The 15,076-nt window shown below is 46.7% G+C and overlaps 1 pseudogene; it reads right to left on the reverse strand.

Annotated features, from left to right (window-relative positions):
* Window positions 1–13,123, reverse strand: part of LOC101610100 — a 40,390-nt pseudogene extending 27,267 nt beyond the window's left edge.
* Between the last annotated feature and the right edge of the window lie 1,953 nt (window positions 13,124–15,076).

The following is a 15,076-nucleotide window of genomic DNA, read 5'->3' on the forward strand; positions in this document are numbered from 1 at the left end:
ATTTTTGCATCCAGCATTTTTACATGAGTTCTAGGAGGGGTAAAACTCAGGTCCTCATGCTTGCAAGGCGAGCCTTTTTTATTTTTGTTTTTCTCTTTTTTTGTGTGTGTTTTGTTTTGTTTTTTGTTTTGAAGTAGGGTCTTACTGTAGCTCAGGCTGGCCTGGAATTCACTATGTCACCTCAGGGTGGCCTCAAACTCATGGCAATCCTCCTACCTCTGTCTCCTGTGGGCTGTGATTAAAGGCATGGCCACCACACCGGGCTGCCACCTCAGCCCCACGGCCTAGAGAATGTTTGGTTCTACCAAAATGTTGTGTTTTCTATATCACAGACGCAATTCTTTCAATCCTTTCCTTACCTCTGTATTTTAGCCTATCAGAGAATTTTAATTTTTCAAATGGTACAGTCATTGTGCATTTTGGCTGAGCTATACAAGGATAGGGACATGATTTTTTTTTTTTTTTAATTCTTCAGTTTTGGGCTGGAGAGATGGCTCAGCAGTTAAGCGCTTGCCTGTGAAGCCTAAGGAACCCTGTTCTAGGCTCAATTCCCCAGGACCCACGTTAGCCAGATACACAAGGGCGCATGCGTCTGGAGTTCGTTTGCAGTGGCTGGAGGCCTTGGCGCATCCATTCTCTATCAGCCTCTTTCTCTCTCTGTCTGTAGTTCTCAGATAAATAAATAAATAAATAAAAATTAAATAAATAAAATTATTTTTAAAATGCTTACTTTGCAAGCAGAGAGAGATATTGAGAAGAGAGATATCGAGAGAGGAAATGGGTCCCCCCGGGCCTCCAGATGCATGCGTATTTTGTGCATCTGTTTTTATCTGGTTCCTGGGGAATCAAACCTGGGTTTTTAGGCTTTGCAGGCAAGCACCTTAACCAGTGGACAATCTTTCCAGCTCCTTCAAGCTTTTGTGATAGTTACACGACAGTCTATTCTATTTCTCAGTCATAATTGATTTAAATAAGCCCCAAATGATACCTATTTAGATTGTTCCCACAGTGTGAGGTTCTAATCAGGACTGTAATGAATAATCTCATATGTAAATGATTTTGCAGGTATGTTGTGTAGTTACATGTTAAAATTCCCAGTGCTCTAATTTTGGAGTCAGGCATTTGTGCGTTTGTGATTTGGACAGATGCTATCAAATTGCCCTCCATAGAATTTGTTTCATTTTCCATGAGTTTCTGTCACCCTGTACCTTCTCCGTCAGTCATGGCCCTTCTTGGGGAGCGGGGGGCTGCCTTTGTGCAAAAGGCCTATCCTTCGATTGGATGAAGTCTCTCCGCTTATGTTCCCTGCCAGGGTCCTCAGGCGATGTGCCTGCCTCGTACCTCGTGTGTGTGTGCGTGCGTGCGTGTGTGTGTGTGTAAGTTGTGCCAGTGACCAAAGTGGTAGCTACCTTTCTAAATGCGTGGCCTGGGAAATGCTAGCCACGTGTCTCCCACGTAGATATTTGTCCCACCAATTTAATTTGATTTTTGCAAATCATACATTTGAATTCATTCATTTGCTCAACATTTTGTCTTTTCAAACTATAACTGATGGAGTTATTTGCACACTATTGTGAGTTGTTTCTTTCCCAAGCAATACCACTGTGCAGGACATGAGAGAGAGGAAAAAGACCCTGCAAACGGAGACTGATGGAATATTGATTTTCCCCCCTATGGCAGGGTCTTACTTTGGCCCAGGCTCACCTGGAACTCACTCTGTTGCCCTGGCTGACTTCGAACTTACTGTGATCCTCCTGCCTCAGATTCTCGAGTGCTTTGGCTCAAGGAGTGTGTGTGCCTCCACTTCCAGCCTAGAGAGAATATTTTTAAAAATGTCTATGTATTTTCACATGCATGTGTGTGTGAGGGGTATGTCAGGGTGTCTTGCCACTGTAAATGAACACCAGAAATTTGTGCCATATTTTGTGTCCAAGTTTACATGGGTACTGGGGAATTGAACTGAGGCTTGTTGGCTTTGCAAGCAAGAGCCTTTAACCAATGAACCATCTCTTTAGCCTCAGTAGGGAATATTAAATGTTACTTACTTCGAGCAGTTTCTGTCACTTCTACACTGTCCCCAGGCAGGTCTCTCTAAAGCTGAGTCTAGCGTGTCCTGTGAACCGTTCTCCTACTAAAGCCTTCAGCTTTTCAAAAAGAGTTGAAAGTGTGCTCAGTATGCAAGACCTTTCACAGCCTGGCCCCTGTTCTGTCTCCAGATCTTTCTCTCCCTGGCCTGAGCCTCCCCCTCCTGGAGCTGCAGTACCTGACAGAAGATGTAGTATCTTTTATTATTATTATTGTTAGTTTTGTACTTAGTGAATACAGTCAAGTTGGTACCATTGTTAGCCTCCTCCCTGACTGCCCCCCTCCGCAGGGGCCCTCCTCATTGGGGAATATGGGTGATGCACTGTGGGGTTAGCCATCAGTTATGGGTAGGAGGAAATACTGTTGTGTATCATGACCCAACATGTGGCTCTAACATTCTTTTTGCCCCCTCTTCCGCAAATTTCCCTGAGCCACGTTGGGTTCGTTTTAGGTCTGCTTCAGTAATGAGGTGTTGGGAGCCTGTGTGTCTCTGGATACCTGGTTTGGTAGAAGTTGATTGTTCTCTGTGTCTATCTCCTTCACCATTTTGCTGGTATGAGGTTCATCAAGAAAGCAGCACTCTTGCATGTTTCCCCAATTATTCTTAGTTTCAGGTGGGGCGCTTTTCAGGTATGATGGGGTGGTTCTCTCCTTAGGATCTGTGCCTATCTGAAAAAGATCAGCAAATTCTCCAATGGAGAGTAAACTTAGAACCTTTTTTGTTTGTTTTGTTTTGTTTTAAGAGAGAAAATCTAATATGTGTAGGCCTTCTTATAGCCCACAATTGGTGGGAGCTTGATAATGGAGAATGGGCTCATTTTTGGATATGATTCTGACTTGTTTCCCAACTCTAGCTATGGGTTCTGTTCCACTGAGCAGATCAGTTAGCCAAATTAAGAGCAGTTGGTTTCCTACCATGGCTGTGTGCCACTATTGCACTTGTGTGAGCCTCACTCCAGGTTGTTTGCTGCTGAGTAGCTTAGACCATGAGTTGCCTGGACAGATATTGGTCATGTTCCCCCAGTCGCTCACGTGGCACCTTCTGGCACTAGACGCGCTGACTGTGTGGGGAAGCCACAGCATCTGGCTGAGTTCTTCAGAGGAGGAGATGAGTTAACATACGTGAAGTACTTCAGCCTGAATCTGGCACCAAGCAAGTGCTCAGTACTGAACAGATGAGAAATGGTGCTGTTTGTGAGGCCTGAGTTGGGATGTGGCCCTGCGACTGTGTGCCAGCTCTTGTCTCCCGGCCTCACACTCTCAAGGAAGGATGGAGGAGAAACGACGGGCTTTCGTGTGCTTTGCAGCAGAGCAGGCACTGGGGAAGAAAGCCGGGCTGTGGGAGACAGCTGGGTGGAGCCCAGTGGGATCCAGAAGGGTGCCGCTGCTGGTGAGTCAGCATGGGGCTGGCCAAGCCCCTGTTGCTGGTCCTACCAAGGTGGAGCTGAAGATGAAGAGAAGATAGGCCTGTGAACCTTAAGAAACTGCGCACCTGGGCTGGAGAGATGGCTTAGCGGTTAAGCGCTTGCCTGTGAAGCCTAAGGACCCCGGTTCGAGGCTCGGTTCCCCAGGTCCCACGTTAGCCAGATGCACAAGGGGGCGCACGCGTCTGGAGTTCGTTTGCAGAGGCTGGAAGCCCTGGCGCGCCCATTCTCTCTCTCCCCCTCTATCTGTCTTTCTCTCTGTGTCTGTCGCTCTCAAATAAATAAATAATAAAAAAAAAATTAAAAAAAAAAAAGAAACTGCGCACCTCATGTCTCAAATAATGAGCCAGTTTCTGTCTTCGTAAAGAACTCTTCGCTGCCTCAGCCCCAAACCCCATAACAAGCGAGCCAAGGATCTATACAGTGTACAGAATAAAAAGGTGAAATGGGCCAGGCATGGTGGTGGCATGCTTTTAATCCCAGCACTTTGGAGGCAGATATAGGATCACCGTGAGTTCAAGGCCACCCTGGGACTCCATAGTGAATTCCAGATCAGCCTGAGATAGAGTGAGACCCTACCTCAAAAAAAAACAACAAAAAAAAACGTTGAAATGGTTCTTAGGCTTGCAAAAGCTTCTCAGCCCCTCTCATGAGAATTGAAAATTACAGGTGTAGTCTGATTCTATTTTGCACTTAACAAATTGTCACTGAGTGGCAGCTCTCAGCCAGTGGGTAAAACTTATACAGATAGAAATTCATTAATATTTCTCCAAATGAAAAATACATGTCTTTTGACCTATCAGTCTCCTCGTAGCAAGGAATCACACATCTGGATTCTCAAATGTGTGAAATGATGCCTAAAAAGATTACCGACTGAGAGCTGGAGAGATGACTTAGCAGTTAAGGCACTTGCCTGCAAAGCCTAAGGACCCAGGTTCAATTCCCCAGAACCCACATTAGCTAGCTGCACAAGGTGGCACATGCATCTGGAGTTCATTTACAGTGGCTGGAGGCTCTGGCATGCCCATTCTATCTTTCCTCTCCTTCTCTCTGCCTCTTTTGTTCTCTGTCTCTCAAATAAATAAATAAAAATAAAAATATTTAAAACATGATTGATTGAAAACCTGTTCGCAATAGCAAAGTTTACAGAGCATCCTCCAGAGAATCAACCCCCTGGACAGGTCACAGAATTAAGGACACCTCAATGAAGCAGCTTTAACCCAAAGGGAGCCAAACACCTTTTTCAAACAAGAAGTCCAAGAGAAATGCATCCTTGGCTACTGTGTGTTTAAACAGACTTTATATGGTCTGTGGTTGTTTGAATAGCATAGATGGCCCCCAATATATTCAGTTGTTTGTTTGTAGTTTGCATCTGTAGCCCCCTGGCTGGAGGCAGTGTCACTGGGTGTATCTTAAGGTGTGGCGGTGGGTTTCAGGTTTCAATCTAAAGATATGCAAAGTGTGCCTAGCAGGAGTTCCTGAAGTGTGCTGTGCTGTGTGGCTTTTGGCTTGTGCTTCTCTCTCTCTGTGTGCTTGGGCCTGTGAAGGCAGGCCAGGTCCTTCTGCCATTATGGAACTTCCCCTAGATCGGTAAGCTTCAATAAATATGCCTTCCTCCATATAACTGTGTCTAGTCTGAAAGTTCATCTCAGTGAACCTGAAGCTGTCTGCTACGTGGTCTAACCATCTCATGTGCATGTCCAAGCACAGGTAGACGATGCATTACTTGCCAGTGGGGAGGAATAGAGAGAAACTGCCTACTGGGTATACTTTTGTTCTGTTTTAATTTCAGAGCATATTAACTCATTACTCATTCATCCTTTGAAAAATACACATCAGGCTCATAGCCTGTCATCTAACGTAACCATTTAATTTCACATGAAAAATATGATTTGAGATGCTGCTTATCATAACCATGTGCAGTAGACAGCTTCAGGTCGCTGGGATGAACCTCCAAGCAGACACAGTTATGGAAGGCAATTTATTTGAAGCTTACAGGTGCAGGGGAAGTTCCCTATTAGAAGTCCTGCCCTCCCCCACCCCACACACACACCACAGATCCAAGCAGAGAGAAGAGCCAAAAGCAGTCACCACCAGCACCATCGGCAGGAACTGCGGGCAAAGCTCATACACCTTGTATATCTTTCCTCAGAAATTCCCCAAACACACCTTGATGCTGGACCCTAGGATCTGCCCACCATAACACCAAGTTACAAGCCTTAATAAAAACTACTGAATCAGTTGGGAACATCCATTCAAGCTACCACACCATGCCACCTTACTTCTGTTCCTTTAACACTCACCAGTGTTTGAGTAAACTTGATGCCCCGGGAAGACACCATTGGCCCTATCCTGAGCTCCCCACATCCCTGGTGTCCAGAATCAAGTGACAGTGTGAAATGGCTTCAGTGCCATGAGTAAGGCTTTGGAGGAGCCCAAACCAAGTTTGAATTTTGTCTGTGTAGCTTATTGGCTACATTAACTTGTCTGAGTTTACCAATGTCTCAAAATCTTGATTTCTTGAAATGGAAGTAAGTGTCTACAGTTGCACCAAGAGTTGATCTTGGTTGTTCTGTGTGCCGTAAGATTACTAGGGTGTGTGTGTGTGTGTGTGTGTGTGTGTGTGTGTGTGTGTGTGTATGCATGTGCACATATATGTGCAGGCGTGTGTGAATGTAGGTATGTACGCACGTGAAGGCGAGAAGACAATCTGGGGTGTCATCCTCAGGTACACCAGAAATTCACCTCTTTTTGAGACAGGGTCTCTCGTTGGCCTGAATCTCACCAATTAGACCAGACTGGCTGGCTGCCGAGCCCCCAGGACTGCGCCTGTCTCTGTCTCTAATGCTGAGATCACAGGTGCACACCACCACCACCATGCCCAGCGCTTTTCTTTTCATGCCCAGCACTTTTATGTGGGTACTAGAGGTTGAACTGTGGTCCTCACACCTGCATACTGAGCACTTTGTACCCACTGAGCCATCTCCTCAGGCCCACAACTGTTTCAAGATCTCACTCACGAATGACACAGCTTTTCTGTGGTCTTCGACCCTGGTGCCCCAGCTGATCCTTATCAGAGCCATGAAAACGCTGGCTAAAGTTACCTGTTTCACTGAGTCCCTCAGAAATGACCAGTCTACTGTTTTCTGGCCACTCTGTCTCCCTGGGGCTGGTCTCTGCTCTTTCACGACAGCCAGTTTACTCCCAAATGTGCCCTTAACTTAGCATCAAGAACACATGTCTTTTGTTTTCGTGACTAAAACCTTTGTGAACTTTTTTTTTTTTAAAAGAAGATTTTATTTATTTTCAAGCAGAGAAAAATGACAGGGAGAGAAAGGGAGAAAGAGTACACCAGAGAATCCAGCCACTGCAAACGAACTCCGGATGCACACACGACTTTGTGCATCTGGCTTTACGTGGGTACTGGGGAACTGAACCTGGGTTGTTAGGCTTTGCATGTAAGCGCCTTAGCTGCTGAGCCATCTCTTCAGACCCTCTGCAAGCTTTTTAGGTATCTGTTTTCTTGTGGTTGAGTGAAAGTGGACTGTAATTTTAGCATTAAGGTTTCGGGACATCGTGTAAGGATCATCAGGGACCCCATGCCAGCCACACCTGCTTTGGGGGAACTTCTGTCAGATGCCCAGGCATGGATTAACTCCACACTTCCTGCCTTCCTCTTCACTCCAGTGTTCCTGTACCCGGTAAATTTTAGAGCCCATTCAGCCCGTGCACCGGAGGTTAGCGGGTATGTGGTGATTTATAGTCAAATATTCATAAAATGTGCCTGTGTCTTGCCGAGTGTTTGCTTAAGCAACCATCAGGATCTGTGACCAAGTGGCATCAAAGGCTCTGAGTTGGACAGTTTATAGTCAAAGAGATGATGGAAGGTTCGGGTTGTTATGTGTTCACGTACTTTAATGGGAGACAAATTCATATAGAGTCAATAGCTGAGTTGCTATGGGCAGACAAAATGCTTTTTGAAAAGGTTTCTCTTTTAAGTCAAAGATAAATCACTTTGAAGGTGGAGGGAAAACAGAAAGGGGAAGATCCCAGGCGGCAGTGGCTAGATTTCCCCCAGATAGTACTGCTGCTTCTGTGTCTACAGCCTACAGAACAGCTGGCGAATGGGAGAGACTGGAGAAAGCCTTTCGGCTTTAATCCAGCACACGGCTTTCCTGGGCCCGCCTGACTGTAATTCTCGCAGCCCACAGGACAAAAGCTGTTGACTGATACGTGCAATTACCTCCTCTGACATTGCTCTCAACTGTCGGCCCTGATGGGCAAAAGTGGATGAGGGTTAGTTAAGGTCTGGGAAAACACTCTTTTTAATAAAAGCCATCCCCATCTTGATGATCCCTCCCTTCCTCAGACCTTTTTCATTTTTATTATTTATGTTTTTCTGGAAAGATAAGGCCTGCAGATGGAAAGTTATGCTGAGGTTGTCCATGGGAGACACCACCATTTACCGCCGAGAAATTCTCCATAAAGCTATTTGCATCTGAAATAAAAGGCCCTTTGCATGGCTGGGCGGGGTGTTCTCAGAAGGAGAGAGACGCTATCATGCAAAAGTAGGTTTTCCTTGACCAGTCCTCCCTAGGTTTCTGTTTGGCAGAAGAGAGCCTAGAGGTTCCCCCCTCAAGCCCCTTCTACAGATTTCAGGCCGTGTGGCACACTGCCATCTCTTTTCCTCTCCCTGAGGTGGCACTGAGCCTCGAGGGCACATAAATGGCTTTGGTGGGAAGAACAGCTAAACACTGAGGGTTGAGCCCTGGTCAAGAATTGGATAGAGCCCAGAAGCAGGGGTCTATCCAATGAGAATTCCTCCACCATGTGCCCCCGTGCCCACTGTCACTGACTGAGGACAGGGTCCCAGAAGGGAGGAGGATGTCATGTTTACAGAGTTCAAAAGGTTGAAGTGGAAGCTGTGGGAAGATGTCCACATCAACGTGGAGCTGGCATGTGAAAGACCTGCCCAGAAGGAAGCTGATGGATCAGCGGGCAGGGGCTTCACAGGCCCGGCTGTGGCTCCGAGGGCCGTGTGCTAAGGGAGGAGGGCAGGGAGTTGGTCTGGAAGACCCTCAGCTTCTCCCCAGACCAGAGGGAACTGACTTAGTCAGGATGTGGGGTAGCTGCAGTGAGGTATCCTTGTTAGCTGTCCCTTGGTCTTCATCACATGGTAGATAACGTGATGAGGGCACACGTTCATCACAGTGGCAATAACATGTCCAGGGTACTCTATGCCATTTGAATAAAGAATGAAGGGTGGGAGATGTTTCAGCGCTGGACACTCCTCCGTCCCTTCTTCTCAGCGCCATGTTGCCTTAAGACTCACGGTCCATTGCGGAAGAGGTGGTGGAAAGAATGTCTGAGCCAAAGCAAGGGTACCACTCCTTACATACAACTGTCTGGACAGAATTTGGCCTTGATATCCAAGACCTTGCAGTGCCCAGCAATACCTACACAAGAACCTCATAATAGGAGAAAAAGATGAGGACATCCAATTAAAAGACGAATGGAGAGAAGGAGAGGATATAATGGAGAGCAGAGTTAGAGTTATGAAGGGGAAAGCAGGGGAGGGGAGGAAAATACCATGGTTTGTTGTCTGTAAGTATAGAAGTTGCATATACATTCATATATATATAAATATAATATATACATATTATATATATATATATATAAAGAATGTAGGGTCAAGCTACTGAGGAAGTGAAATGATCTAGCCTCAGAACCAGGACACAAGCACTTTCCTTTCAAGGGTTTTCAGACTGGGCAAAAACTGTCTTCTTTTTAGAGGAAGTTGCTCGCCACTTGCTCCCCCCCCCACTTCCTTTATATAGAGATTGATTATGCGTTAAGTTAATACCTGTTTCCTATTGTAGGATCCTAGGAAAATGCCAGGTCCTGCCAGATGGGGACAAGAATCTGGCGTCGAAGACACATGTCACACCCCTGTTTGGGGCACAGAATACACGGAAACCTGGAAGTGTGGAAAAGACATGCCACTCGGGTGTCCTGCCCGGGAAGAGACTGAATCTTAGCACTCAGGGCACAATGCCATAAGGGAGGTGAGTGCCAGGGTACTCCACCGCCCAGGTCAAGGGTGGTGTCTGGCAGAAGCAGGTGTCTAGATGGGTATCCAAATATCCTTACGAAAGGAAGAATCTATATCGTCAACTCGGGACAATGGACTGAGTCGCCACTGACTAATTCTGGAAGGGAAGAAGCATAGAAAGTGTGTGTTTATCCCGAATTAGAGTTTCAAAAATACAGTGAAGGATAGAAGTTTAGTTTTGTATATACGTTCACTAAGGAATAGCTCAGGTCTACCTGACCCCCAAAGAAAGGGGCACAGGGTTGAGCTCATCTATAAGAGGTGTGGTCACTGACCTATGGAAGGCACGGGAACAAGAAGATTAAGGAAACGTGCACTTACATACTGTGTCTGGAAGGCAGACATGCAGAAAACTTGGGAGCAAAAAGAGGAATGTTTACCCAATGGCAGGGAAGTTCCAAGTGTGTTGGAAGGGTGGAGTCAAGCAAAAAAGTGTTGATTTCTTTTTATTTATTTATATTATTATTTATTTATTTATTATAGAGAGGAGTTTTATATTCAGCGAATACAGTCAATTTTCTACTATTGTTAGGCTCAACATGTCCTAGCCGCTCCCCCGGCCCCTCCTTGCTGAGGTATATGAGTCATGCATTCTGGAAGAAAGTGTTGATTTCTTTTTTTTTTTTTTTTTAATTTTTATTAACATTTTCCATGATTATAAAATATATCCCATGGTAGTTCCCTCCCTCCCCACCCCCACACTTTCCCATTTGAAATTCCATTCTCCATCATATTACCTCCCCATTACAATCATTGTAATTACATATATACAATATCAACCTATGAAAGTGTTGATTTCTTTAAAGACCTAAAGTGGGACCTCATTTCCCAGTCATGAAGCAGTCCTAAGCTTTTGGTGGCTGGTTTCTAGAATAGGGACCAAATTTTATCTCTACCATGGATAAAATGTGAAGACTTGTAAAGTTTTGTCATCTTTGGAAACGCTTGTTAACAGATTTGTCACCTGTGTGTTTTCTAGAGTCTTGCTAGATCACATGGAAGACCAGGTGGCAGGTCGCCTCACTCCGTTTGATGGCCCTTTCTCTTCAAAACTCAGGTTACGTCTGAGTTAGAAATCAAAGGTTTACCTGAGTGTCATTGCTGGGAGGCCTTAAAATGCATGCATGTTTTTCTAACTCATATGTTTTTGAAGACATTATGTATCTGGGAAGGATTGTTGTGTACCCAGTCACTTTATTTGAAAATTGGACTAGAACAAATGCCTTCTCCTGAATTGTCTCAGGTTGGGTTCAAGAATTTTTTTTTTTTTTTTTCCCTGAATGGCCATTTCTACAACAGGAGTGCTTGTGAAAATATTTTAGCTGTGAATGCTTCAAACAGGTGCCATTTTTAATGCCCACTGTGCTGCCAATGTGGGTGTTAGTTAGTGCTGTGTCCCCATAGGAACAGCTCTGGGGACGAGGTGGCGGTGACGGCCTCCATTTCACAAGCAAGGGAAACAAGGCCACCAAAACTCTGGGGTCTTTTCTGAGTGATCATGTTGGCAACTAAACTTCGGTGCTTGCATGAAAGTTGAGTCAACTGAAGTATACAGACGGCCTACCTCATTAACATGTGTTTGGGGGTGCTGGAGACCCAGGGTTTCTGAGTGTATGGCCATGCTTTTTGTCACATGGGCTGTTCTCAGGGTGTCGCCTGTGATTTGGGGGTCTTGCTTTGCTTTGTACAGTGCTCCTGCATCTCTTCATAAACATGCATGCATTCGTACACAGGAACTGCATGGTCGTCTCCTTTGCTATCTACCTTAACCTCTAACATCTCTGTGCCATGAACCCCACAATCCTGTCATGGGCCACAAAGAGTTCCCTATTTGAACAAGATGGGCACATTTTTCTTTATTTAACAATCCTCACTTGTTGGTATATTCTCTTCTGGCCAGATTCACAGGCCCACGTCCTTTCTGTCATTTCAACTCCCCACAAAAGCCACGTGTTTCTTGAGGTTTGTGGAGTTCCATGGTTGGACGGGTTTTGTCACCTCTATTGACAGGATGGAGAGGGATCAGGAAGGCAGAGGATGGCGGGAAGTGGGACAGTCAGCCCACAGGGTGGTGAAGCTTGAGGGATGTAGCCATGGGTGGCCCCAAGGCTCACTCACAGCCATGGGAGTTGTAGCTCCTGACGCACGTCTGGATCCTGGAAACGATGTGGCATCCTCGAATCCTCACAGTGCGCATGGCTGCCGCTGAGTCTCAGGCCCACTTCCACATAGGCTCTCAGTGTATATATTCCATCTGGCCACTGTGTTTGGGGTAAGGAAAGAATCCGATCCTCCTCCCAGTAGATAGTACTGATAATGCTACAGGATTGGGGTCATGGATTGAGACAATGCAGTGAGGGACTCTGGAGGCAGCAGAGATGAGTCTGTGGAGCTCTGTGAAGGCCGTTGTATAGGAAGATGGCTCGGGACTCTGGAGTTCAACCAGGAACCAAGAATCTCACTGCCTTGGTGTTTCTCTGCTGGCTTGTGTGTCTTGCTTTGTGTTATGGAACTTCAGGTCCATGGGTCCTCCAGGAAGTGTCTGTACCTCCTTCATGTAGAGACAGTTCATCTTAAGCAAGAGCCACACAAGAGAAGGAATGTGGGAAGACTTCAGGATGCCTTCAAGGGCGGGGGGTCCAAATGGAGAAAAGAGACAGGCAAGGTCATACTGTAGGCAGAAGCCAGGGCTCATGTTCAGAGAAGAAAGGCTGCAATGTACCAGAGTATATGTCAGTGGGCAAATGAAATTGGAGATAGCCTAAAGATGGGCTTAGATATCAAAGCCTTAGGGTGCTCCAGGCCACCCATCCCAGATAACTCCAACCTTTTAAGACATGCCTGTGTTACGAAGGCTCTTTCTTGTTCATTTGCAGATTCTCCTTATTTTCCCTAAGCGCTTTAGATGCAGGGCCGGTGAGCCTACCTTGGCACCTGCAATTAACCCCCTTCATTCCCAGAAGTATCCATTTTATTGCTCCACTTACAACCTGGCCCTGGCTACTCCAAGGGAAGTCTTCTTGCGGCCTAATGACTAGCACATAGCAGGCACTCAGCACATGCTGAGGCCGAATGTCTCCTGACTGGCATTCATGTGTTTTTCAGGCAGTGAGCAGCCAGTGGAGACCCGTGCACAGCAGAGGGTCATTCTCGGCTACTGCCTTTCTGACTCTTGTCACTTTGTTCCCCTCTGCAAGGACTGCAGCGACCCCTGGGAATCTGATGATGCTGCAGGACAAAAGAGGATAGCTCAATGGTGCAGCGCTCTCCCGGCCTTGGGGTAACTGTCCACTGTTGTCTCACTCAACAGGATCTGCATTTCCAAAGGAGTGCCTTGGGCCTGAACCAGCAACTTGTCATCAGCCTCCTAGGGTGTGCTTTACATTGAGGTGGATGTGAAGCTTGAAACTTATCAGAGTTACCTGTATTTGGGGGACAGGTGTGGAGAACGTAACCGAGGAGTGACGTGCGTGGTATAGAAGATGGCGTTTGTCTTGATCATGGGTCACCAGAGCAGAGAGAAGAGCTCAAGCAAGCTAAATGGACTCAGAGTTGGGGCAGTGAGCTGGGCCCCTGGCTCGCATTTCTGTTTTGAGAGTGCTGCTCCCACACCTGGACTGACACTCTTGAGGGTCATCGTGGACGGTCCTCCAGGCCTTAGCACCTGTGCATCTTGGAGCTTGAGCTGCAGGATGGGGATTCCTTCACTGTCCAAGTACAGCAGGATACACTTTTCCCTGTTGCTTGTTTCATTTGATGTCATAAATATGAGTGTCGGATATAACTAACTCCAAAGCCTACTAACCTCACGTGGGTGAAAGTTTTAGACAATGGTGGCTCTGTGGGCTCAGCTACCTCTTCCATTTTAGACTGTGGAAGTTAGCCACACCTTACTGCCTTCCAAGCTACAGAGGAAGGAAACGAGAGGGAGGAGGGCCCTTGGACACACTCAGCACACACAGGTGGTCCCCCATGGGACCTGTTGTGAGCAGGTGTGGTCACAAAGAAAGGTAGGTCCTCGAGGCTCCTGCCCGCAAGAAACTCACAGTCTAGTGCAGTTGACAGACATGCTGGCGCTGGCACCATAAAGGATGCACGTATAAGATGTTGTGGAAGATGGAGGCAGCAAGGGGACCAGGAACAGATACTGTCATGGGTGTATGAGGAGTAGATGTTTGTTTTAACCAGGGTGAACAGTTAGGGAAGACGAAGGCTCCCGGATGGGCCTTAGTGTGTCATGATGGACACGGAGCCGTCAGCATGTGAGTCAAGCATGGTAGACAATTTGCTAGTTTTAGGTTATGGATGCTTTAGCACACATTCACTTCAAGGGACAGGAATTCACAAGTTGCAGAGCTTAACCACTAAGGAAAACCCATTAGCAAACGTCTCCTCTCCAGGGGCTGGCAGGCAATCCCAGGAAGACTGAACTGAGTGGCTTGGCTGTGTCACTGAGGACCCACGTCCTTTCATGTCTTTTGTTGCTTTATCCCCGATATGGTAACTTGCTCTTGGTGACCATAAAGCCATCCAAGGGGCAACGCTTGTGGTTTCTCTTGGAATCTTTTCATCCAGGAGGAAAAGCTATGTTAAGGAGGCTGACATTAGCCTCATGCCTTGGTGGCCAGATGTATTCCCTACACGCCACCCTTAAACCATTCACTAGCAAGGGGGACGTACCCACCATGTATTCTCAGCCCTGTCTTGATTCATGCTCTGGGAGTACAGGTCTGTTTTGGAGATCCTTGTCCAGGTAGAGGTTACTGGGATAGAGTTGGGCTTGAGATAGAAAGTGATGGAAGGGAACAAAGGAGGGCTGCTGAGTTGGCATTAGCAGTATTTGCTACAGGTGATGGAGGCTCTTGTACACAGCTGAGTGGGCATGGCTGAGATCAGCCTTTCTTGTCAAAAGAAGAAACCTCCCTCCCATAAAGCTTAGTTCTGTGGATAGAAAAACTGAGAAGTCCAGCCATCGGTGCACACACATAAATGGAAGAAAAGCTGATGTTCCCAGGGTGTTTCCTGGTGGACTGGACACTGTGGGGTTTAGAGAGGGTTAGTGCAGTGAAGGTTTCCATTTGCATTTGCCAAGAACCTCTTTGTGGATCGTGGGGAGCCCCGGGGTTTTCAGAAAGTCCAGGGGATCCCATAGAGAGCTCAGAGGAGCCATTGTAATGAGAATTCTGATGGAGCAGAATGTGACCTTGAAGTCAGCTAGTTCAAGACCTTCATTTTACAAGCCAGGGGAATAGAACCAGAAAGGGTAGAGACTTGCTGAGCCCCATGTCTAAGAGTATCTGGACCATAAGTCTTCGTGCTGTAGCTCTTGCTCTTTTGGTGGGCAGGCTTCTCAGCTCCCTTCCTGGCAGTGTGCCCAGCAGGCTTGGAATGCCACCACCCAGCCCCCAATGCTCTTCTTATCCCAGACACCAACTCAGGGCTGGCTGGGATTTTG

Source organism: Jaculus jaculus, chromosome 11 (assembly GCF_020740685.1).
Source record: "Jaculus jaculus isolate mJacJac1 chromosome 11, mJacJac1.mat.Y.cur, whole genome shotgun sequence".
Taxonomy (NCBI): Eukaryota; Metazoa; Chordata; class Mammalia; order Rodentia; family Dipodidae; genus Jaculus; species Jaculus jaculus.